This window comes from Mytilus galloprovincialis, chromosome 7 (assembly GCF_965363235.1).
Source record: "Mytilus galloprovincialis chromosome 7, xbMytGall1.hap1.1, whole genome shotgun sequence".
Classification (NCBI taxonomy): Eukaryota; Metazoa; Mollusca; class Bivalvia; order Mytilida; family Mytilidae; genus Mytilus; species Mytilus galloprovincialis.
The window spans coordinates 72,047,160-72,072,528 of record NC_134844.1 but is presented as its reverse complement, the minus strand read 5'-3'; the positions used below and the strand labels follow the sequence as shown (position 1 = coordinate 72,072,528).

Here is a 25,369-nt window from a genome sequence, read left to right as displayed (position 1 = left end):
TGAATAGTCAAAGGGGTTAAGAATACATTTCGTTTATTACAAATTAGTTGTGATCAGTTAATTTTATTTAAATTATTACACGTGCCAATCAAATTGTATTCAAATGTACCGCATATTTTACCTGGTTCCAAATCAATATGGCAAAGGTTACTAAACGTATTTTAATTTAAAAGATATATGTGCCAATGATGTTGAAAATTGCATTATCTGAAGTTACCCTACTGTCAATAAAAACCATTTTATAAACATGATGTGTGAATGAAATTGGTAAATATGCTTACTCTTGAACTTCATAGATCACAATATACTGTGGCTATGACTTCATAGATTTATAACAAGCCCTTTATGTAAAAAAAGCATCTTAGATTTTTCTTAAATAATACCTAAAAGTTACCATTTTTTCCTAGCAATTATTTCCACGTGTAGTAATGGTGTAGATTACAACCGTAAATCCGCCGTATATTACTTCCATCGACCCGATTGACTTTTCGAGATACATTAGTATCAATCAAACTATTTAGCTAAATATTTAAGTTTTATCTGAATTTCAATTTCGGACATTTCTTACGCATAAACAGGCACGATTCTGGTTTCTAGGCAATTGTGTAAAGGTCTTGTGCAGTTACTATCAAACGTATTTCATGTTCACATTAAACATTCAAAGTTTTTCGATATATTTACTGTTAGGTTTTGTTGTTTAAAAGTGTTGGCTGAATTTATCCGAGAAACAAACAATCATTGTAAGGTGTGTTTGGTTTTCAGGTGTGGTCGATATGTTGTATATTCAAGTTAAATATTATGATAATGACAAATGGGTTATTGAAAATTCTATATTTGATTAAATTTTGAGTCAATCAACATAATATGGAAGGAAAAGTATGATAAATGCTATGGCAATAAAACCGTGATGATATATTTACATATTCGAATGATTTCTGTAATGAGGCAGAAATTGATTCCTCCATACACAAGTAAACATAATTTTATTTTAAATCAGTAGCATATTCGTTGGTTAAAAAAGAAGCACTAGATATGATCCAGATTTAACTAATTCTGTGTTGTTTAAAGTAATAATACCCTCTTTATATATCGGGTACACATTGCAAGAAAACTGACAAATATGCGTCTGATTTGGCGTTGTAAAAATTAGTTGTAATTATAGACAAGGATAGTTTTTGAGACAAACAGTCCTTTATAATTTTATCATTGGATAACGTATCAATCCTTCTCAATAATTAACATCAATAAAACCTACTGTAATTCCTCTAAACTAGAAGTTAAATATGAGAAGCACTACAAGGATGTCATATTGTTCTTTGCTCAACAAGTACAATGTAAATCGAACATTTTATATGGAAGCGATAATTTTTCTAGCGACTTGTTTAAAGCCGCAAAGAACATCAATTGAAAGCAGAACCAACAATTGCCCAAATCCAGAAAGTTGTGCTATCAGTAAGTCGACTCTACGTTCATTGGTAAAACAACGACAATTTCAGTTTTTCAGTAATGTTTCAGAATTGACTAGTGCAGTAAATTTAGTAGAGTTTAAACCATTCGCGTGCAGTCGATTAAGATATGTTCATTATATGTTCAGACTGTTCAATAGTTGCTATTTACCTGTACAGATCAACAATTTAGTATACTGAGTTCTTTGAAAAACTACTAAACAGTACTAAATTGGCTTTAAGCGAATTGTCTGAATAGTACTGAATTTACCGCAATCAACAAAACTTTAAATTGACCGAAACATTGAAAATGACTCAATAATGTATTGTTTAGACTGTAAGACAAATTTTGTTTTACTTGTGGTTGTTACCATGAGGCGGATACTACAATAATTCGTCATGCTTTCCATGCTGATGTTATATTTAGTGGACATGACGTCAATGGAAGATTTGTCATCAAATAAGATACTCCTGATGCTCTGGTCCAGCTGTGCATTTTTTAAATATTTGATGCGTAAAAACTAAAAAAAGAAATATTTACTTCAGACTGGTTCAGTTGGTAGCTTGAAAGATAACAGATAATTTATCCAAGTTCAGGCGTTCATGTCTTCATAAGCTGTAATTAGTTTAAAAAAAAATGGATTCGGAAAAAGTCAGTATTCAACATCCGAAACTAAGTCGCGTCAGTTATCCTATAGAATTGACACACCGTAATGCTGCTATGGTGTTTATTACTACGTTGTATTACTCAAAGTACCAGTTCAAGAACTCGCAGAACAATTTAGATTTGATAAGACAACTGTTTGATATAAATAAAGGTACAAATCGAATAAAGCTTCTGCCATGTTACTTTGTGCTTAAGCAACACGTTATACGTGAAACGTGGCAAAGCAAACTGTGGATGTCTGCAAATATTGCCAACCCAAACATTGGCACACCATGTGATAAAGATTGGGAAATTGAGCAAAGTTACAAGTAAGAACCTGAAGAAAAACTAATCATCAGACTTTTAGTAAGACCTTAGTGTAAATAGAACAGGGCATATCAGAGCATGGGTTTGCAAGAAAGATGGTAGATCTTATACGTATTTTTTTGTGTCAAAAACAGATAGTTGCAACTATGATCAAGTTCGCATCAGCTAACATAGAGGATATCACAGATAGTATGAACATTATTTATTGGAGTTATTTTCAAACCACATTCCGATATAGCTAGTTTATCTCGTATGTGAATTTTCACTTGCTGTACTTTTTTTTCGACGTGCCATTTTATATGAAACGGATGAATTTGTCATACAATGCGATTGCATTCAGTAAAGTCGAATCAACATTAATAGTATTTTTAACTTCAATAACTCGAAATACTGATATCATCTGAGAAATCATCGTGTATTGAGAATTTTTATCCCAGAAAATCAAATGACATGTCGAGTTCTGCAAAACTGAGACGTAGTTTAACTGCAGATGCATTTTGTCATCAATGAATGTTGAATAGTCTTGTATTGCCTATTGCATATATTTTGCTAAAATGTACATGTATATAGAGTACAGAAATGCTATTCATCGAGGTCAATGGTCAATAAAGTTATATTACAGTTATTTAGTAGGCTTTGAAATTTCCATGAAACGAATCACACCTAAATCGGAAATTTTTCATTCGTAGAGAATTCTACCATAGTTATTTATTGAATACATTAGCATTTTGAAAAAAAAGCATTGCTTTGTTACACTATATCAGAATGGGAATTCTTTTGGTGATGACCTTTCATTTTTATTTAAGGCATGGCGCCACTAGGTTTTATTTGAACAACACATACGTCATAAAGTACATGATTTAAGCTTTCCAATAAGCTTTGAGAATGCCATGATGTATTTAGGTAATTTAACTTTCTAAAATTATCCCCTTCACCGCTCTACTATATCGCATCAAACGCCAATAGTCAACACTGTACTAGGCTACATCCTATTAGTAGAATCAGCATATCAGTTACTCTTTCTGTTCATTTTAATACCCAATGTCTTGCGAACACGATATGTACTTGGTATATGTAAAGCAATATAAAGTAAAACAAATAATAATATATTTGTTTCTAGTTCTGTGATTTGCAATACAAACACAAAACACCTATGAAATGTCAAAATGGTAGTATAGACATAATGTAGGACTCTAAGTGTGCATAACTGTATGGCAGTACACATTCTATTTTTTTTTTAATTAATTCATATATAGCACAACCAATGAAAGTATCAAAAAGAAAAAAAAATAAGGTGACAATACATGCAATAGGGATGAAAGATAATAGACGGACAGTCAAACTCATAGACGGAAAATAAACTGACAACGCCATGAGAAAAAAAGACAAGCAGACAAATAATAGTACACTAGACACAACATGCAAAATTAAAGACTAAGCAACACGAACCCCACCAAGAACTGGGGATGATCTCAGGTGATCCGGAAGGGTAAATAGACAATAGTTTAAAGATGTTCCAATCTTGTAAATTAATACGGAAGATACAAATAATAGTAGGAAAGTAACCTAAACTAAGGTTGTCGCATGAACTACAAACGCAGCAAGACAGTGTGCGTCAACAGTGTGAATAAACCAATCATAGATTCCAGGACTAAATTTTATATATACGCCAGATACGCGTTTCGTCTACAAAAGACTCATCAGTGACGCTCGAATCCAAAAAAAGTTATAAAAGCCAAATAAAGCACAAAGTTGAAGAGCATTGAGATCCAAAGTAACTAAAAGTGTTGCCAAATACAGCTAAGGTAATTTATGCCTGTTGTAGAAAAGCCTTAGTATTTCAAAAAGTTCTAAATTTTGTAAACAGTTAATTTATAAATATAACAAAATCAATGATAATTCATGTCAGCACAAAGAGTGAGCGTCTCTATCTATACATGCATTACACGGCATGCGAATTTACTATCTGTAAAAATGGCACAATCGGAAAGACACATTCTGTAAAACAAGAGATCACACGAATAAATTGTTTTTTTTATTTATATATCAAATGGAATGAAACGGAAATCGTCTTGGTAAGGCCATAAACATTGATTCAGTGAAAATGTACGGGTATGATTCTGACATCACAGTTCCAGCAAGTGTAGTTTGCAGTTTTACCTTTTTCTTTTCAGAATAAACTGCTTTCAATGAATTGCAGAAAAATAAGTTATTATTATAATTTCTTTTAAAATGTAATGAAATAACAAACTTTATTCTGTTTGATAGGATTAACATAACCAACAGTATATACTACGCGATGATTTAACCTCGTCCTCTTTCTTTAATAATCCTACTGCACCATCCTACAAAAACCGTACCTCTAGAGTCACTAATGTCACGAGCATCATAAAAGGTGTACTTGAATAGGACCATATTGAATTGGCGGAATGCTCGACTGAAGATTAAAGTTATAAACCTGATATATTTGAGGAATTGTCCAATACTTGTCGCTTTACATATGGCATTGTCAGATTGTTAACGACTTATGAAAATGAATGTCCCTTTAGTATCTTTCTTCTCTTTTTTTACAAAATTAACTTATCTATTTAATAAATGTAATACATGTTTTTTTTTTAAATATAGAGACTATTTCGAAGCGAACAATAGTGTTAAAAGTCGAGACATCAACACAGATAATTATTTTGAATGGATTGATTGATGATTGTTGGAATCAAACGCCCGTTTAAGCCATCTTGGCTACACAAGCCTTTAATGATGGAGGAAGGGAAAATGTTTGTATTAACAATTCATGTTTGCACTGTGGAATTTAATGCGGAACCAATGTAACCTTCGGCTTAAAAATAATGGAGCTTTGAACTAAGCTACAACAAGCTGTTCTTTCAAGATATCTTTTCGCTAAGAAAATTCATTTGAATACATCACTTTCCAAGTTACATAGATAAACGATGAGTTTGAAACCGTTGCAAGAATAAAAATAGAAAAACATTAGAATCCACAACTGAAACCCTGATGGTTAAATGAATCTCGGTAGGAAAAAATAGATTATTATTGTGGCTTAGGTCTGAACATTTTTCATAAGATTGTCCGTTGACAAAGATCAACCACATAAACATTTCTATCATAAAACTCTTAATCTTAAGTCAATAAAGTTTACGCAGCACTTTTCTTTTTCGAAATGAAGAACAAACTACCAAAAAAAACTATCAGTTATTTATTTCATCACCTGGATAGCTGCTCAACTGATAACGCCAGTTTGACTTCGAAAAATATGTATACAAAATGAAAAAAAACCCACTTTATATTTTTTTGCGTCCGAAGCGCTATACAACAAACACTCTGTTGTCTCATCGGAAACTTTAATAAAACTTTTATAAAGTTAGAAAAAAGTAATATATAACATTGTATAATATACATCTTTTCATATGCAAAGCTATGTCTAAGTCACAGGTTTAAATGCAAATGATTTATTACTTAAAGGAGTAGGTTCAGTAAGAACCCTTTTTGGCCCCAAAATATAGCAGTTTTACATAATGCTGAAAATGTAATATTTTAGCTATTTATTGGAAAGTAGAATGCTTCTGCTAAATAAATATGGGCTGTTTTTTGACAATACAATGGACATATTGTAATGCTGGCCTCCCCCTTTTTACCCACATATTTTGTGTGTATTGTTCTTAAACCTAATAAGGTGGAATAATTGCTAGTGAGATTTAATAACATGTATTTTAGTTCATATGACTTGAGGATTGTACAATAATTGATTGTTTTGGGTGGTAAAAATATTGTGTCTAGTTCGTACAACGTTGTTTTGGTAGCCGGGGCAGAACGGAAGTTTATCTGTACTTCCCACAAGAGCTTGAAATCGGTCTTTTATATAATTCTGGGGGGATAAACAGTTTGTTGGACAATTATAGCATTGATAAGTATAATAATATTAAGTCCTTTATTTTGTAAGGATAAGGATTTACTTGCGGTGACAACTTGCCAATTGGTCACCGTAGTGTTGATATAGATATTTTGGTTGTTAATTTAGAATAATAACCTTTGTGTTTCAAGTATTATGTTATCCAATAGGTGTAGATATCACCAAGAGTATAAAACATGTTGGTTCTAGTTATTATTCCGCTGGAAAACATCTTTATTCTGTGAAAACATCGTGTGTTTACATTCTCAGTTGTTCTGAAGGGAATTTCCCTAATCAGAAACATGGCTGCTGATTGGTCGTTCGTTAGTAAGAACGTTAGTGATTGGCTGATATTGGTATAAAACTAAAATCAATAACAAAGGGAGGTAGTCACTAGATAGATTGTTAAGTAGAGTGGTAAATTCAAAAGTATAAAAAGAATGTCCGAAAACACAGTAGATTTAGGAAAAGTTAGTAAATACTAAATTGCACCCATTATAGACTTATTGTCATTTATTATATATATATAAATATTTAGTACCCTTATTGGTGCAAATATTTATTGGTGCAAACTTTAGGTGCCAAATCGGGAGCAAATCCTTGGTGCAAATATTTATTGGTGCAAACTTTAGGTGCCAAATGGGAGCAAATCCTTGGTGCAAATATTTATTGGTGCAATTGATGGTTTAGGTGTAATTCCTGGGTGTAAATATATTGCTTGGTGCAAATAAATATATAGTTTTGTGCAACTTGTTTTGTTAGGTGAAATTCCTAGGTGACAAACTTTAAGAAAGTCATGTATTTAATATTGATTACGGAAGCTTTATGGTAGGAACGATTTTGTGATTACCTTTAAAGAATTGTTGATTGTTGATTGTATTTATTATGTCTTAAGGAATTGAGACTTATTATAAACTGTGGATTAGTGAATCTGGTTGATTTACTTTAATGTGATCGAGTTTAGCGCTACACATTGGTAGTTTAATAATATTTAGATAGTGACAGAGTAAAGTCTCTGTTTAGGTTAGTTATAGATAAGACCAACCATACTAGGAACCGGACTAGGCCAGGAACAGAGCTGTACCACTACCAGTCCAGCATTTTTATAAATAATAATAAAGCATCTAAACTGTTCTATTTCATGTATTTTATTTCACGAATATGTAGTAAATATACAGTAATAACAAAACAAATATAAAATCAATATCGGTAGAGTGTTTTGGTCGACGGTAAACCAACTAGACGTCGACCCTAATATTTTATCCTAATATACATACACACAATAAAAAGATCCCTTTACTTTATGTTCATTGTGTTCTCTGGTGTCCGACTCTAGCACCCGAGAGGCAGTGTTACAATTGGTGGCAGCGGTGGGATAAATTTATAGAGTCAGATTAAGTTGAATATATAAGATCATAGATAGAAAATAATGGACGATTCGAACATAGTTACGTTTGGCCCACACTTGAATGAGACACATGGTGATGCTGAAGCAACTATTCATGAAAATGAAATAGACGCTCAAGGTACTGAAATTTTTAGAAGGACAGAGAGAATGATGGCCGAAGCTAGGGCAGAAATTAGGCTGCGGATGGACAGATGTTTTTCCGACTTTTCAAGTGATATGAGTAAGATGTTTGAAAAATTTGAAAAGCACACTGTTGACACTAGGTCTACCCCAATTTTAGGACGGGGCAATGAAAGTTCCATAGATAATAATATGGGACCCGATGTTAGACATGATAAGGATGATCAGAATAATAGTCATTTTTCTGAGGTCCGACGGTCAAAATCTGAAATTTCTTGTAAGATTAAGCCACAAATCTATGACGGCTCTGATGATTTGGAAGAGTATTTGACTCAATTTGATTTGTTGGCCGAACTTAATGTTTGGGACTCAAAAACAAAAGCACTGCTTTTGGCAAGCAGTTTATCAGGGAACGCCAGGGCAATACTTAATGAAATTACAAATGGGGAAAGACATGATTTTGATTGTTTAGTCACCGCACTGAAAAGTAGATTTGGCTCAATTAATAGATCAGAGATATTTAGGGCAGAGTTACAAACAAGAGTAAGATTCAGACAGGAATCACTACCAGAGCTTGCCCAAGCCATTAAGAAACTTACCCGTAAGGCTTATCCGGGTACTTCATCTTTGGTCAGGGACACGTTGGCCCTTGACTATTTTATAGATGCCATTCCTGAGGCTGATATACGCCTCCGATTGAGAGAAGTAGGGCCAAAGACAATAGGTGAGGCAGAAAATATTTCTGTCCGTCTAGAAGCTCTAAGACTGGCAGATAATCAAAAGGGGAGATCCATAAGAACGGCTGTGGTCGAATCTAGTGATGACACTTTAAAATCGGATCTCAGAGAGTTAAAAGATGGCATGAAAACTTTGCAAAATGAAGTTAACTCTATTAACAGAAATAACAATAGTCAGCAGAATAGGGGTGGAAATTTTCAAAGAAATCAAAATAATAATGGTTTCGGTAGAAATCAAAACAATAGAAATTTTCAAAGGTCTGGAAATCAGAATGGAAATTTTGATCACAATAGAAGGGGTAATCAGAGATCGGAAAACGAGCAAGTGTCGGGAGCGCAGGCCAACCCCCGACAGCGGTAAGAAGGCCTAATACCATAATTTCAAATGTAACTTGGGGGCAACAAAATGGTTGTTTTGTTTTGGGTACAATTAATTCATTATCTATACCTTTTCTCATAGATTCTGGAGCAAGTGTATCTATTTTAAGAAAAGATATTTTTGATAGTATTCCTTTAGAATTAAGACCCCAAGTTATACCTGTTCGCATGAATCTTCTTACAGCGACAGGTGCTGCTTCTGAATTCAGTGGGAAAGTAGATTTAGAAATAAAATTAGGAAACCATGTGTGTAAACATGAGTTTCTATTAGCAGAAATTAAAGACGCTGCTATTATAGGCACAGATTTCATGAGTAGATTTCACATTGATATACTATTTACTAAAGGCAGTTTACGAATAGGAAATGATTTCATTCCTTATTTTACAAATCAAGGCGAAGTTTCATGTTGTAAAGTTTCTATAGCCGAGACAGTTGAGGTTCCACCTCACAGCGAAATGATAATAAAAGGACATGCCTTCGGGCGGATAAAATACAATTCAATTGGAATTGTGGAGACAAATAAAGAGTTTATTGAGAAAACAGGGCTTTTGTTAGCTAGGTCTGTAATCCAACAAAACTCGAACACAGTCCCGTTAAGAGTTATAAATTTTAGTGAAGACCCTATAAAAGTTCACAAGAACACTGTTGCTGGCTTGGGTGAACCAGTTGATGTGCAACAAGTAGTTTCTGTTGATAAACCTAAAGAGTCAGTGAACTGCATTAAAGTTGCAACTGAAAAAGAAATGCCAGAGCATTTGATTGAAGTGTTTGAAAAGGGATCAGATGGACTCTGCAAGGAGAATAAAAATCAGTTGAAGGATTTTTTATGTTCTTATGCTGATGTATTTTCTACATCATCCTCTGATATAGGGCATACAGAACTGATTAAGCATAAGATAAATACTGGGAACGCACCCCCTATAAAGCAAAGGCCTTATAGGTTACCCTTAGCAAAGCGGGAAGCGGCCGAAAAAGAGATAGAAACTATGGCTTCCCGGGGTATAATTGAACCATCAAGCAGTGCTTGGTGTTCCCCAGTAGTGATGGTAAAGAAAACTGATGAGAGTATACGATTTTGTTGTGATTTTAGAAAACTTAACTCTATTACCCTAAATGATTGTCAGCCCTTACCGAGAATAGATGATACTCTTGATGCTTTGAGTGGAAATAAATGGTTTTCGACTCTTGATATGAGGTCAGGTTATTGGCAATGTGACCTGGAGGAAAGCGATCGCGAAAAGACTGCTTTTGCTATTCCAGGGAGTGGTCTGTGGCAGTTCAAGGTGTTATGCTTTGGATTAAGTGGAGCACCTGCCACCTTTGAACGATTAGTAGAAAGAATATTTTCAGGCCTGACATGGAAAATTTGTTTAGTCTATCTTGACGACATAATTGTCTATTCTAAAGATTTTGAGGAACATCTTAGAAATCTAAGAGAAGTTTGTGATCGCTTGAGGCAATCAAATTTAAAATTACATCCAGGCAAATGTGTACTTACACGCAGCGAAGTTACGTTTTTAGGTCATAGGGTAACTCAAGATGGTATACGTACGGACGAGGCAAAAATCAGCGCTGTGCGTGATTGGCCTGTCCCAAAAAAACGTTAAAGACACCAGAAGTTTTATCGGATTTTGTTCCTATTATAGACGTTTTGTCAAAGATTTTGCCATAGTTGCAAAACCTCTTCATAAATTAACTGAGAAAGGTAGCAAATTTAATTGGTCCGTTGATTGCCAAGAGGCCTTCACTAAGTTGAAAGAATTATTGATAACTGCCCCAGTGCTTGGTTATCCATTAGATAAGGGAGAATTCACCCTTGACTGTGACGCAAGTTTCTATGGGATGGGAGCTGTGTTGTCTCAAATGCAAGATGGTATTGAAAAACCGATTGCATATTATAGCAAAACCTTTTCAAAATGTGAGAAAAATTATTGTGTAACCCGGAAAGAACTTCTTGCTATTGTCCTAGCCGTAAAGAATTTCCACCATTATCTTTATGGGCGCAAGTTTATTGTAAGAAGTGACCATGGGTCCCTCAGGTGGCTTATGAATTTTAAAAACCCAGAGGGTCAACTTGCCCGTTGGTTAGAAGTTCTTGGTGGTTATCAGTTCACAATAATACATCGTCCAGGGCGCATTCATTGTAATGCCGATGCTCTGAGTCGACGACCTTGCCCGGAAAATTGTTCGCATTGCTCAAAGAAAGAAACTCAAGCGAGTGCATCTGTTGTCGGAGTTTTAGCTCATGACGCAGAAGCAGGAGTTGCTACCGAGCAATTGAAGAATGATCAAGTCAAGGCACAGGTAAACCCGGGTTTGGAAGACGTTAATACTATACACAACGAATCATTTACAAATGAGAAATGCGTGTATGGTAAAACCTTAGTTTGTCCAAACCCAGGTACACCTATGGAAGCAATTTCAAATAAGGAATGCATGGGTGAAAAACTGGACAGTAATCAAATAAACCCCTCATGTCAAGGTCCAATGACGTACCAGATGCTTATGCCAACCGGAGAAACATTAACCGATGTTTGTTGGTCTGACTCGAGTACTAAAGGTCAAATGGACTTTGATGTGAGAGCGGTTCAAACAAGAAGTATGAAAAAAACAACACCAGAAATTCTCCCCAATGGGCTTATTTCTTCCAAGGAGTCTGACGATTTTGACAAAAGTCTTGACCTTCAAAAAGAGCAAGAGCAAGATAACATATTAGGAATAGTTCGGCAGTGGTTGGTTAATTCCACTAAGACAGAGTGGTCCGAAATCTCCAAATATGGTCCAGGGGTAAAGTTCTATTGGACTCGACTTGAATCTTTTGATATAAAAGATGGGGTGTTATATAGAAAATGGGAGAGTGACGATGGCAGCACTATTTCTTGGCTAATAGTATTACCAGAGATTTTTAAAGATCTTGTTCTCAAACATTTGCATGACAGTGCAATGGGTGGTGGACATCTAGGGGTAAAGAAAACCCTGAGCAAAGTAAGACAGAGGTATTTCTGGTTTGGGGTAAGAAAATTTGTTGAACGCTGGTGTCACAAATGTGATGTATGTGCCAGTAGGAAATCGCCGGTTTGTAAGGCGAAAGCTCCGATGCGCCAGTACAATGTCGGTGCCCCCCTCGAAAGAGTGGCCATGGACATAATGGGTCCACTTCCAACTTCCGAATATGGAAACAAACATGTACTGGTGATCGGTGATTATTTCACTAAGTTTGTCTATGCGATTCCGATCGTGAATCAAGAGGCACAAACAGTTGCCAGAGCTTTCATTGAAAACTTTGTCACCATCTTTGGTGTCCCTATGCAATTACATACTGACCAGGGAGCAAATTTTGAAGCTCGAGTGTTTCAAGAATTATGTAAAGTGCTTGACATCGATAAGACTCGAACAACAGTCATGAGACCTCAGTCCGATGGTATGGCAGAGCGCTATATGAGAACAGTGGTTAATATGTTGGCGTCTTTTGTCTCCGAACATCAGAGAGACTGGGACCAGTATATTCCACTCGTTATGATGGCCTATCGTTCGTCCGAGCATGAAACGACAGGAGTTACTCCTTGTCAAATGATGTTCGGAAGGGAAATTAATCTCCCTGTAGATCTTGTCATGGGTAGACCTTTCAAAGAGTCAGATGGCTCTAACCCTCAACCAGATGACTATCTGGACAAGCTAGAACAAGCTATAGGCAGGGTTCATGAATTGGCCCGTAGAAAGATGAATCTATCTTCGAATTCAATGAAGAAAACATATGACCATAAGATTCACCATACTAAGTATAACGTTGGTGATCACGTCTGGTACTACCAATACCAGAGGAAAGTCGGAAGAAATCCTAAATTTCAGCGACCCTGGCATGGGCCCTATGTGGTCATCAGTCGTCTAAACGACGTACTATACCGAATAAAGATGACCCCAAAAAGTAAACCTAAGGTTGTTCACCATGACAAGCTCAAACGATATGTTGGAGAGAACAGTCCCACATGGTTTCAACAGTCTTCTGATTAATGATGACTGCTTAGTTGATATTTGTATATATATATGTACATATTGTGTAGTTAAAAATAGTTATAGTTTGTAATAAAGTAAATATATAAAAATGTATTAGTTATGATGTGACAAGACATTTTAGTTTTCTTGTCAAGTATGACTGATAATCAGAGTTGATTATTAGCCAGTGTTATCCAATTTGTTTTAAAATTATTGTACGTTATATTGATAGGTAATATAACATAACAAACACTAAAAATATTAAGAGAATAACGAATTATATATTTCTCTTGTAGAATAAATGGATGTGCATCATCTGTGATGACCTGACATTTGATAAAAGATGGAGTGCAGAGAGCCATATACTGGAAAGGCACAGTGACTTCGGGTGGAAGTGCCCGGAGTGTAAAAAGCTGTTTCCCAGGAGGACTATCACTCATGGTTGCCAGGTGTCGGAGAGAGAAATGATATGTTTCGACAACAAAACAGGTCAACGGGGAAGAGAAGCAGAAGTAGCGTTGGAAAAGTTTAGGAGAGAAGAGTTAGCCACTAAAATGAAATTAGTTAATGAGGAGGGAAAAGAGCTGCAGATTCCAATAAGAAGGAACTACGCTGCTTCTGAAAGAAGCTTTGCCCCTTCAGAGAGGAGCTATGCTCCATCAGAAAAATGTTCAGTGAGGACAAACGTGTCAAAGAAAGAGGATGCCCGAGATGTGTTAGACAAAAAGAGGAAAGGTGAAGACAAAGAGAACATGCAACCTAAAACAAAGAAAGTAAAGAAAATTGAGACCAGGGAGGAAAAGTTGGAAAAGATAAAATCTGTCCTTAAGGATCTCTCCAGTGAGATCGGAGAAGACCTTAGTGTTAGTGTGGAGACTGGAGATGCAAACACTCCAGAGATTGAGTTGACTGTCACAGAGAAGGAGGTGAAGACATTAGAAAAATCAGAAGGGAAGGCATCAGTGAAGAATTCTAGTTCTAGTTCATCATCATCCTCATCTAGTTCCTCATCCTCATCCTCATCGTCACTAGTAAAATCAAAAACAGAAAGGGAACCAGCAGTTGAAACGACAGAAGATAGTTCAGTGAGGAGCGTCGTTTTGACTCCAAACACTGAGGCAATCGACGCCTACCTCCAAGAATTACAAGAATGCCAAGAGAACATGCTCATTTTAAATGTAGGAGGCACTAAATTTGAAACCAGCAAGCCAACTATGAGAGCTGATCCATCATCAGTATTCGCTCTTATGCTTAATCCCAATAGTGCTTTTCGCCCTTGCAAAAATGTCTATAGTTTTGACAGGGATCCAGCCCATTTCAAGATCATCCTCAACTATCTAAGGAACAATTGTACCGTAGAGAAAAGATACCTCCCAAGAGAACACCACTATCTCAATGAGCTTGCACAAGAAGCTAAGTTTTATAAACTGTTTGGACTAAAAGCTATTGTAGAGGAAAGGTTAAATGACCTTTGTGCTTGTCGGTTTACTACCTGTTAAGAATGTTATGAGTACAGATTGCAGAAGCTAAATGTGTTGGTGACTACAATAGTGATTATATAGAAGGAGAGAGTTCCTTAGTATGGAAATTGTTAAATTTAACTAATTTGGATTGTTTAAAGTAAAATGTTAGTAGAGAAAAATATTTGTTCTTCGCTAATTAAAAAAATCAAAGTAATGGAGTACTGTTAACACAGGTTTTGGTCCAAAAGAAAAACAAAATGATAAGGATGGAATAACAGTTGTTAAATTATTCCTAAATAATAGAATGATCAGTATCAATGTGAATCTCATCAGTCAGTCCTATTTGGGGACCAAATCCTGAAAGATGGGGGCAATGTAATGCTGGCCTCCCCCTTTTTACCCACATATTTTGTGTGTATTGTTCTTAAACCTAATAAGGTGGAATAATTGCTAGTGAGATTTAATAACATGTATTTTAGTTCATATGACTTGAGGATTGTACAATAATTGATTGTTTTGGGTGGTAAAAATATTGTGTCTAGTTCGTACAACGTTGTTTTGGTAGCCGGGGCAGAACGGAAGTTTATCTGTACTTCCCACAAGAGCTTGAAATCGGTCTTTTATATAATTCTGGGGGGATAAACAGTTTGTTGGACAATTATAGTATTGATAAGTATAATAATATTAAGTCCTTTATTTTGTAAGGATAAGGATTTACTTGCGGTGACAACTTGCCAATTGGTCACCGTAGTGTTGATATAGATATTTTGGTTGTTAATTTAGAATAATAACCTTTGTGTTTCAAGTATTATGTTATCCAATAGGTGTAGATATCACCAAGAGTATAAAACATGTTGGTTCTAGTTATTATTCCGCTGGAAAACATCTTTATTCTGTGAAAACATCGTGTGTTTACATTCTCAGTTGTTCTGAAGGGAATTTCCCTAATCAGAAACATGGCTGCTGATTGGTCGTTCGTTAGTAAGAACGTTAGTGATTGGCTGATATTGGTATAAAACTAAAATCAATAACAAAGGGAGGTAGTCACTAGATAGATTGTTAAGTAGAGTGGTAAATTCAAAAGTATAAAAAGAATGTCCGAAAACACAGTAGATTTAGGAAAAGTTAGTAAATACTAAATTGCACCCATTATAGACTTATTGTCATTTATTATATATATATAAATATTTAGTACCCTTATTGGTGCAAATATTTATTGGTGCAAACTTTAGGTGCCAAATCGGGAGCAAATCCTTGGTGCAAAAATTTATTGGTGCAAACTTTAGGTGCCAAATCGGGAGCAAATCCTTGGTGCAAATATTTATTGGTGCAAACTTTAGGTGCCAAATCGGGAGCAAATCCTTGGTGCAAATATTTATTGGTGCAAACTTTAGGTGCCAAATGGGAGCAAATCCTTGGTGCAAATATTTATTGGTGCAATTGATGGTTTAGGTGTAATTCCTGGGTGTAAATATATTGCTTGGTGCAAATAAATATATAGTTTTGTGCAACTTGTTTTGTTAGGTGAAATTCCTAGGTGACAAACTTTAAGAAAGTCAAGTATTTAATATTGATTATGGAAGCTTTATGGTAGGAACGATTTTGTGATTACCTTTAAAGAATTGTTGATTGTTGATTGTATTTATTATGTCTTAAGGAATTGAGACTTATTATAAACTGTGGATTAGTGAATCTGGTTGATTTACTTTAATGTGATCGAGTTTAGCGCTACACATTGGTAGTTTAATAATATTTAGATAGTGACAGAGTAAAGTCTCTGTTTAGGTTAGTTATAGATAAGACCAACCATACTAGGAACCGGACTAGGCCAGGAACAGAGCTGTACCACTACCAGTCCAGCATTTTTATAAATAATAATAAAGCATCTAAACTGTTCTATTTCATGTATTTTATTTCACGAATATGTAGTAAATATACAGTAATAACAACACAAATATAAAATCAATATCGGTAGAGTGTTTTGGTCGACGGTAAACCAACTAGACGTCGACCCTAATATTTTATCCTAATATACATACACACAATAAAAAGATCCCTTTACTTTATGTTCATTGTGTTCTCTGGTGTCCGACTCTAGCACCCGAGAGGCAGTGTTACAATATATCGGTTACTAGCATCATTAAATCATGCTAAATTACTGAAATCCTCAAAATTTTAGTATTAGTTAAATTTTAGACTGTTTCCGTCTGAAATGAAAGTGGCCGCATTCGTGTTCATTCATAATATTGAAATGTAAGTTGTATTTGATGATAATACATAACTTATATAAAGGTTGAGGATGAACACGGATGCGGCCACTTTCATTTTTGACAAAAAACATCTTAAAAATGAAGTTTTTCAGCATTTTTGATAGATTTTTCATTTTTAAACTTGCATTGGAGCGTTTGAATGACTAAATCAGTTAAAATATTTCACATTATCTTATCAAATCAATTGAAATAGACACTGAAGTGTTTTAAAAAATGTTCAAAATCTTTGGATAAAGGAACCTGAAATTTGAGGCCAAAATCGGCCCTTACCGGACCTACTCCTTTCAATTTTAATTTTTTTTAGAACTAAGATTTTGGTTGTTTTTTTTTTTTATTACTTAGACTTTAGTATATATATCTTTTAAAATTTGGTTCGTGTTCCTTTTTTACATTTTCATCTGCCTAAATTTAAAAAAAATCTATATCAAACATAACAGTTTGTTTTGACATCAGACATTTAAACAAAATTGACTATTCCTAAAACTGTAAAATTTAATATATACTTTTTTTCAGCATTATCTGTCAGATACGAAATCGTAACAGAAAAGGTAAGCGTCAAAAGCAGTTGATATGAAGCAAACATCCTAGACTACATAGTTGACCTTCGGCCTTATGGTATGAACAGTGATCAAGATCCTTTATATTTGAGGTGAAAGCATGGAATCAGGTGGTATTGCAACTTTCTAGTTCTGCCTCACGTGATTCAGAAAAAAAAACATTTATGAAATAACAATCGGTTCACATCAAAATGTGGGTTTACTGATCAGAACCAGGGATGACGTATCATTGCAGACAAGTTCAATTGCTACCCAAATATTTAACACTCCAAACATTGTCAGCTGCACCGAATATAAACCGTTTTGGATTACTTGGGAGGCAGGAAACATAATGGTTGGTTCGGGAAATGTTGTCAATAATTCTTTAACAGCAAGCTGGATAGATCCGGATCCATTTATAGTGAAATGTTTCGGAGTTACCACATTAGCTGATATAGTTGGACACTGGAAGCTGTACATACCCGGTAAGAATGCTTCATAAAACGTTAATTTACAAAGAAACCTTTTATTTCAAATCATTATCAACACAAAAGATCAATACACGTATATGTATACAAATATGTTCTTTAACATGAGTAAACACGGTAAATAAATGTTAGTCTGAACAAACCTTTTTTATCCCCCCCCCCCCTCAAAAAAAATGTAAACGTTATGTCTCGTCGAGAGATGTTTTTAAGCTGTGACCTGTTTGCAAATTCAATATTTCAGGATATATATCTTGCAGTAAATCCAGTTTTGTTCAGTAGCTGATCATAAATTCAGTAAAAAGATCATTTAAAAAAAAGAATTTAATGACTAGACAGTCTGAAAAATGAATAAAAAGAACTTATTTAACCACAAGCGACAAGTCCGAAACCACTATCCGTTACACAGTGAATATATCTGAAAATTGACATTTGGTACATCGTTCAGTATTTTTAGACTTTTTCGCATAAAACTGACCGTTTCAGTTCAATCTCGATTTACCAGTTAAATCATCAAGACATAACAATAATCCATTTTGTTGATTAAATATTCGCACGGACTATTATACTTGCCAGTTTGAGTTGCATACATGCACACATAAGAATTAAGTGTTGATACAAAATATCAATCACATTTTTGCAATATAAGGCCAATAACTTACAAAATGTATCATTGTAATTGGAAACAGATGAACACATATGTGCCAATACGTTTATATTACCGTATCTATATCAATTTAAATACAATGTATATTTCATCAGTAGCGGTGTGTCAATATTTAGAACTCCATTACAATGAAAATCCGGAAGTCGATTTATCGGAATGTATGTATGTTGTTTTTGCAAAACGCGCTAAAGAGTATTTCCTTCTTTTACAAGCATACCATAAGAAGACTTGGAAAAATCAGTTACAACTTATCAATAACTATTTAAACATTCGGAATTCGGCTAAAATATGATGACGTTGGAGTATTATTCGCGTCGATGTTATCAATACTGGGTCGACGCACTTGACGTAGCCAAGTCCTCCTAATATATAATCTGACGAAGGTCTGAGTGGAGTGATGCAGACAATCCGATAAATTTGTTAACCTCAAGCTTAGACTAGCTTTTCTTAATTCAAATAACCTTTAATAAACAATATGCTTTACTTATGATAACCAGTATTTTTTTTTTTGCATTTGTCTACCCAAAAAAAGGAATATCTTACATGTCTTAGTAAATATTTCGTACTTCGATCAATTTCAATTTTTTTTTATTTATTGTTACCACACTTCACGCGTTTACTGTCAGGCTGTTACCACATTGTTTCGCAGGCATAAGATATAAACATTGATATTTGCTGATTCTTCACAAAAGAGTAAAAGTAAAGTTTGATTAGTTCGGATTCAGAGTTATGTCTCAAGAAAAAATACATATTTGCCTGTCAATAGCGCACTTGCGACCTAGATGGTTAAAATATTGCGTCGATCAAGTTCAAGGACGAGTCTTAATCATAAAAAAAATGTTTATGTCCTTATAATACATGTAGTATTTGATATCATTCTGTCCTAAATCCGTGCTGATGGTTATTATCTTAAAAAGTATCACAGCATTTGAGAAATTAAGACACTGCATAGCTACAATAATGTGTTAACAGTTGCTAAAGTAATTGGCTATTACATATTTCAGTTAAAGATAACTTCACTGGGTATTTCAACAATTGTCAGGATCCTGATAAAAGAGCTGTACTTTTGAGCCTGTGTGTTGTCTCTTCCACGAAATTACGCTGTGCTAGGTTGTGTTCACAACTAAACACTTGCGCAGTTTTTAATTACCATGATCAGGATAAGAGGTAAAATCCCTTTTAAAGGTATAGAGTGTTACAACGAGTATTGGTTTATGTACAATATCCAGATACCTTACTATTAAAATAATTGTTTAAGGAATTATAGCTAATATAGCTAATATAGTTATAATGGGTCATGGACGGATACACCATTATATTTTTTATTTTTTTATTATAGTTGTCTATCGTTAATTTCAATTCAATTGAAAGAAAAACAATTGTCTAAAATAATATGATACAGTATATTGACATTTGAAGCATATTAAAAATACAATCATAAGAAGTACTGATAGGAATTTTACTAATTTTACAAACATGTTATGTGACACGTTAATTGTTTTAATAAAAAAAAACATTGATATTGTCGTGAGTTTTTGCCTCAAAATGTTAATGGGCTGAATATTATTTCTCAATATTCTATTTACAGTTGTGAACTCCTGTCGTTTGGAATGGACCCTCTTACAGATTTCCCAACTGTCATTGCCTCAGGATGGGAATACTTCACCAAATGTTATGAGGGAACCGAAGAATGTGTTGGGTGTTTCTTCTGACTTAATCATGCTTCTTACCAGTGAGGAAGTACATTTTGATTGTATTTAAAGCAAATACCATACAGTGTTTATTCTCGTGAATGTAAAATTTCGCGATTTTCATTGAATAAGGTATATACACAATATTTTGGCAGTACTAATTTTGGCGAAATCAAAATTGTATACACCACTATTGCATGTGTATTTTTAAATAAGCGGAATTTATTTCGGCGATTCGGTTTATTCCTCAAAAAATTAGCAAAAATTTACCCCCTGTGAAAATATCCCGCTATACGATATAAGGTTTTGGGCATGTTTATCAAACATTTCAGGTTAAAGAAACTAGTTGAATGTCAGAAAAGAAAATGGTTGTAAACACATATTGGACCAAGAAATTGTGTACTACGGTTACCTCATTGAGGTCAAATGCATTTTATATTTATTTGATTTTCTATGTGACATTTGTTTTTGAAATTTTAACTCAATATACAAACTTGCTCGAGTTTAAGTAAACTTACCACACTTAAAAAATGTGCTTTTTGTAATGTAAATATGTTTCTATCAAGACTATATGAATATATTGTCCGAGACCACAATTGTCGTCCCTTGTTTTTCGTTGTCCACGAATACAGTCCCTAGTGTTGACAGTAGGTTACTTGCCAAAATTTTTTATACCCCTTCCAAATTTATTTCTCCATGTTTTATGCCTCAAATTGCAATAAGGGGGGGGGGATTACACTGTAAAAAAATTTGGTCCAGAATTTTAAAGGAAAGCAGTGATTTGGTCCAGCTGAAAAAGGTTAAACCTTAGCACTTCAGAAGCTGTCAAATGATTTTAAGACGACCTAAACATAAAATTGTCCTTATATGAGTTAGAGCCGATGAAGTCTTCTATAATTTTGATATAAATTGTCCCAAAAGTAGTACAACACACTGTTCAAAAATTCTTTGAGAAAGCGCATGTGTTTTTTTTTTTAGTTTTCATTGATATTCTAAAAGAAATGCACTACGAAATAATTGTGGTCTCGTACCTAAGAGGTGAAATCAGTAAATTTAGAATCTGTACTTTGGCAAACTTCCCTAAATGATTTGATGGTGATAATTTGTCAAATAGCATGACACTAAAGGATTTAAACTTTTATTTTATAGAATTTCTGCAAAAATTACCAATTTTGACATTTTATGGTCAAAATAGGCATTTTGTAGCTTTTTCAATGTTGATGCATAAATGGCATCCTGACTTTCTATCTGACAGGTTTTCATGTGTCAATATTTATGTTTCTATGCTTTTATCCAGTTCTATTTCTTTTTTATGAACTCTGAATCTACAGAAAAGAAGATTGTTTCTGACAATATGTGCAAAATGTGTTGTATAAAAGACCCTTGTCTAACGCCCTATTTTGATGAAGTCAAAAGTTAGGAGCTTGGTACAGAGATGAAATAAAAGAGGTAAAACTTTGATTGGTTAACCTCCAGTGATATATCTTATATGCAATGAATTATAATGGGAAATTTTGTCTGTACAATTGGACAGTATTCATAGTTCCCATTTTTTAAGTATTTCTTTATTTAAAGATACATTTTTTTGAAAAGTGCGTTAACAAAGACTTATGGAGGAAAATCAATGGTGGTACATTTTATAAAACACCTATAGCATGTATAGAATACAATGTATTCATCACAATTTGACAATTTTCAAATATTTTTAAATATTTTACCCTTATCTGAACTTCATGAAACATGGTTTATCCTGAATTGTACATGTATCACCATGATAAATAACACCAACAGTAGTATACCGCTTGTCGAAAGTAACAAATCAATGGAGATAAAACAATTGCGGGTTACAACCTAAAACTGAGGTAAACACATCAACTTTAAGAAGAAAACAACAAACAACAGAAACGACAATGCAACACACACAGACACGAACTATAAGATAACAACTGCAATTTTCCCGACTTGGTAAAGGACATTTTAAGACCACAATGGTGGGTTATAGCAATGTTAAATATAACCCTAAAATGACAACAATAATGAAAGGACTTCAGTTTTTGAGTTTTGATAGTCTCCGTTTATTTTTTCATTTCTTAACATTATTTTTTTTAGATTTGAACATCGTTGAACTACAATTACCTTTATTTCTTTCCTTTATTCTCACGATTTCAAATAAATTTGACTTGGCTTGCACTCAGCATGTTAAATGTATGTTTTACAATTTTTGATACAAACGATACGAAGAGGAGTTTTATCGCATTTCAATTTGTGGTAATAGAATAATTTTTTTTACGCATGCATAGATTTTGGGAATCTAATCTGGTTATGTCCTTGTACATTTTCACTTTATTCTTTTATGATTTTTTTAATTTTTGTTTTGTCTTCCCCGACGACATTTGTTGTGTTTTATTTTCCTTATCATAACTCCTGTGTACACTTGCTAATAATAATGTTTTTTAATTGGAATAAAAGTGTATTACATTCATATTTCGAATCGATTGAGATAAATTATGAACTTGACCTTTACCCTTACACTCCACTGTCTACTATACTTTCTTCGTTGGTGTATCATATCAAGAAAATAAGTTGTGTAACATAGCAGAATATCATATTACATCAACACTATTTTCATATCATGAAGTTTAAACGCTATCGCGTGCTGATTTTTAAGATTAATTTGTATATAACGTACATACATTATCTTTTATTATTTCAATTTTTCAAAAGAATTTTAAATATATTATGAATATTAATTGTTAGTACATGTATTGTTTTACATCTGTCTCTTTATATAGTTATCTACACAATTACACGTCTTCTTTTACCCGGAAACAACACCTGGATACAAAATTCAAGACCAATTTCAAGTCTCGAAAGGAAAATATATCATTGAAAAATAGTTTTTAGTTTAAAGATGATATGACATTTGAACGTTTTTTTTTTTATTTTAGGAATTGAACATGTGTTTTATGATTTATCTAGCGATTTTTAAACAGTCAGGGGCATTACTTAAACAAGTAACAATTAAAATTACCTATACAAGTAATGTTGAAAACGAGGCTAATTTAAATATAACTTATATAAGTTATTTTTCTGAATATTATTTTATAGGTGTCCAATAATACAGATTTTACTAACTTTAAATAATTTTCACAGTCATCTGGTTAATTTTTAGAATATATAAAAACTAATTCTTCCGAAACACTAATTAACTTTCTGACGCACTTATCTTTCATACCGACGCTTCTGGGTCAAAGATTGGTCTCTTGGGACTATTAAATTATCATTTCCTCTAAAATCTTGAAAGTAGACTGATATAAATAGATAGATACTTGTGAATTAATTAAGACCTGAAGTTATTTATAATTTGTAACCCAAATCAATTATATATGTGCCTTAAATAAGTGTAATAGTTATTTTTTTTTTCAAAAATGTATAAAATAACTTATTCAAGTTATATTTTTTAAGTTGCCTTTTATCTCTTTACTCCTCTCAAATCTGATACATTTTAAACTACATTTAGTCTATGTTTCTATTGAAAATTAGAATAACGCTATCAAGTAATTTTATTATTTTTAAAAACAAAAATTACTTATATAAATAAATAAAAAAAAAATAACTTGTTTAAGTAACGCCCCTGACTGTTAAATGCAATTACTTTGAAATTATAAAAATATTGTTACACAAATTTAGTGTGTTTTCTTTTTCAAATTTTAAATCAAAGAAATCACCAATTTTCTTAACTAATAAATTGGTTAACATTTAACAATGTTTAAGCTACAAAAAAAAACCCCTTAATTATCTTGTCAAAAAATGTCCATTCTAATTGTAGTTACGGTTCTGTAGTTTTTAGACTTCACATATCTCTTTCAGAAATAGTCTATGAATAGTTTCTTAAAATTTTGGTAAAAAAAAGTTTTAGACAGTGCCAAAACCTAAATCGCTAATTTTGTGGTCCATATCAACTTCATTTCTTATATAAAATCTATCAAAGGTTTACTTGTTGTTAAAACATTATATAAGTTAAAATAAAAAAGAATAAAGCATTGTTTCAAACAATATAAACACAAATTTACTAAGGGCTGATACTATAGATTAACATAGTTTGTTGTCTAAACACTTTAAATACTTCAAATTGATATAGTATTTCTTCAAGTGTGTTTGTTATATTAATCTGAGAGTTATTATGTGAACAACATAGTTATACATATTTGTAATATCGAACAAATAAGGATCTGTACGTGTTATAGAGGTTAATTATTATTAATTATTTCATTGTTAAGCAATTGAAGAAAATGAATTATTTGTATGGTGGTAAAACAATTTTCACGACGCCCAGGAAGGGTTAATACAATATGTACATACTTTTCATTGTCAAAACTATAATCATACAATACTGCAATAATTAGATAGATGTCTTCAGAAATATTTATAAATTTATTCCTGGTATAATACTGTAGACATTGCTATAGAAATATGGGTATTCATTGAATTTTCTAAAATTCAGATAATTATAACTTTAAAGTTTTAATTAAATGGTCAAATGTTTAAAATGAATGGATTGTTCATTTTTATTTATATGTCAACGGGATTTTATGACTTTGGTGTTTAAGATGATTCTGCATACAGAAATATTAACGTTATGCCTACTTGTTTTTACCATCAGAGGTAAGATTATTTTGAAACATTGTGGTCTCATTTATTTTCGTGGCTATTCATTTTTGTATTGTGTACGATTTTTGTTTTTGTACATTATATCTTTATTTGAAGGCTTTATCAAAGGTTGTACTGGGTTAAATATTTTCACTTGTGCCTCACATACAAATCATTTGCAATCGTTTGTAATCATTGTTATTCAACTTTGTTTTTTACCTTTTATTTTGTAAATAAAATTTAACGAAATGTGTGTCCTGCGAAAAAAAAAAAATGTTTCTTCCACGAGTTGTTTTAAATGCAAATTCCGGATTGAGCTTTCTTCCTTCTTTATGAACTTGTTTGATACTATACTTTCATATGACATTAACGTTCTACCAATTAAAAATATGTTTCGTGCAGTAAATTTAGTACATATCAGCAGGCGTTTATTTTTGTTTTCTACTTTTAACCATTGTTGTGGCCCATGTCGCTCGGATTTGATTTCGCGATTTTAAATTCTATTTGATTTAGACAATATGTCAGTTCCATGTTTTGTATATTCGCATTTTACATGTACATCATACACTTTTTGAGTCAGAACTTTCACTTGTTTTTGTCATCGCTACAAAAACGTCTTTCGTAAATATAGTTTAACGTGCATAA

At 33.2% G+C, this 25,369-nt stretch overlaps 1 protein-coding gene across 8 annotated transcripts in view; it reads left to right on the top strand.

Annotated features, from left to right (window-relative positions):
* The window catches only part of LOC143083608 (uncharacterized), a 121,640-nt gene that overhangs the window by 64,606 nt on the left and 31,665 nt on the right, over positions 1-25,369 (top strand). The window lies entirely within an intron of this gene.